Source organism: Mandrillus leucophaeus, unplaced genomic scaffold, assembly GCF_000951045.1.
Source record: "Mandrillus leucophaeus isolate KB7577 unplaced genomic scaffold, Mleu.le_1.0 Scaffold125, whole genome shotgun sequence".
In the NCBI taxonomy this organism is placed as follows: domain Eukaryota; kingdom Metazoa; phylum Chordata; class Mammalia; order Primates; family Cercopithecidae; genus Mandrillus; species Mandrillus leucophaeus.
In genome coordinates this window covers 248,691-250,918 of record NW_012100876.1, presented here as the reverse complement: position 1 = coordinate 250,918, position 2,228 = coordinate 248,691, and the positions used below count along the sequence as shown (strand labels likewise).

Below are 2,228 nucleotides of genomic sequence, written 5' to 3'. Positions count from 1 at the left end.
AACTAGAAATACCATTTGACCCAGCCATCCCATTACTGGGTATATACCCAAAGGATTATAAATCATGCTGCTATAAAGACACATGCACACGTATGTTTAATGTGGCACTATTCACAATAGTAAAGACTTGGAACCAACCCAAATATCCATCAGTGGTAGACTGGATCAAGAAAATGTGGCACATACACACCATGGAATACTATGCAGCCATAAAAAAGGATGAGTTCATGTCTTTTGTAGGGGCATGGATGAACCTGGAAACCATCAGTCTGAGCAAACTATCGCAAGGACAGAAAACCAAACACTGCATGTTCTCACTCAGGTGGGAACTGAACAATGAGAACACTTGGACACAGCATGGGGAACATTACACACCAGGGCCTGTTGTGGGGTCGGGGGAAGGGGAAGGGATAGCATTAGGAGATATACCTAATGTAAATGATGAGTTAATGGGTGCAGCACACCAACATGGCACATGTATACATACATAACGAACATGCACATTGTGCACATGTACCCTAGAACTTGAAATATAATAATAATAAAATAAAATAAAATAAGTAGCTGGGCGTGGTGGCTCATGCTTATAATCCCAGCTACTCAGGAAGCTGAGGCAGGAGAATCTCTTCAACCCAAGAGGCAGAGGTTGCAGTGAGCCGAAATTTCACCACTGCACTCCAGCTTGGGCAACAGAGTGAGACTCCATCTAAACAAACAAAACCTCCAACTTAGTGAAAACAAGGCATTCAATGATAGATCAACCGCAGAAACTGCTTATTACCTACTACTCATTTTATTTTATTTTATTATTTTTCTTTTTTGAGACAGAGTCTCGCTCTGTTGCCCAGGCTGGAGTGCAATGGCATGATCTTGGCTCACTGCAAGCTCCGCCTCCCAGGTTCACGCCATTCTCCTGCCTCAGCCTCCCGAGTAGCTGTAACTACAGGCGCCCGCCACCATGCCTGGCTAATTTTTTGTATTTTTAGTAGAGACGGGGTTCACCGTGTTAGCCAGTATGGTCTTAATCTCCTAACCTAGTGATCCGCCTGCCTCAGCCTCCCAAAGTGTTGGGATTACAGGCATGAGCCACTGCACCCGGCCCTAAAGTCATATCTATACAAAAACAAACACTAAAGAGAATAGATCTATCTAAAGTGACAAAAATAAGTATAAATAAATACCAGATTTTAAACAAGAATCTGTAAAAATTTTACTACCTAAGGATTTTCACTCAAAGAAGAAAAAAATATGGCCAGGCACAGTGGCTCATGCCTGTAATCCCAGATGTTTGGGAGGCTGAGGTGGGTGGATCACCTGAGGTGAGGAGTTCAAGACCAGTCTGGCCAGCATGGTAAAACCCCATCTCTATTAAAAATACAAAAAATTAGCCAGGCATGGTGGCAGATGCCTGTAATCCTAGCTACTCAGGAGACTGAGGTAGGAGAATCGCTTGAACCAGGGAGGTGGAAGCTGCAGTGAGCAGAAATGGTACCATTTCACTCCAGCCTGGGCAACAAGAGTGAAATTCCAACTCAGACACAAACAAACAAACAAAAAACTACAACCAAAAAAAACATAGTAACACCAAGCTTGCAGGATGGTGAGTTAACAGATACATTTTATCTTAATGGAAACTTATGTAGCAATTCAGTAACATTTCTGGATGAAGAATCAAGTTACTGTTGCACATTTGTGAAAACTGATCCAGGAGTGTTTCCTCTAATTTTAATTCCTCCTCTTCATTTAAAGTATTAGCAGGAGCATCATTGTATGGAATGTCTAGTATGTCTTCCCTTAATCCAGTTGACTCCTCCTTTTGATCCTCATCAGTATTAACCTCAACTGTCTATGCCCTGGGTGTATTCATTAACATATCATTGCCTAGGGACTATTACTTAGCAGCTTTGCCTGCCTTCTTTCTAAGGCCAGTTGTTCATTTCTCTCAATTTTTTGTTGTTGCTCTTCTGTTAGGCTTCTACTTGACTCAGAAGCAAACATCTCACTTTCAGAGGAGTTTGTCAGAAAGGGATCAAATTCAGTGGCAGTTACATCATGTCCATTATTTTCCACAGCTTCATCATTATTGCTAATAAAATCTTCAGGTAAAATAGGGAGATCAAGTCGAATTTGTTTTATTTTATTTTATTTTATTTTATTTTTATTTTTTTGAGACAGAGTCTAGCTCTGTTGCCCAGGCTGGAGTGCACTGGCCGGATCTCAGCTCACTG

General features: G+C 41.5%; 1 pseudogene; it reads right to left on the bottom strand.

The window, feature by feature from the left end:
• Positions 1 to 1,619: 1,619 nt before the first annotated feature.
• Positions 1,620 to 2,228, bottom strand: part of LOC105533455 — a 1,364-nt pseudogene continuing 755 nt past the window's right edge.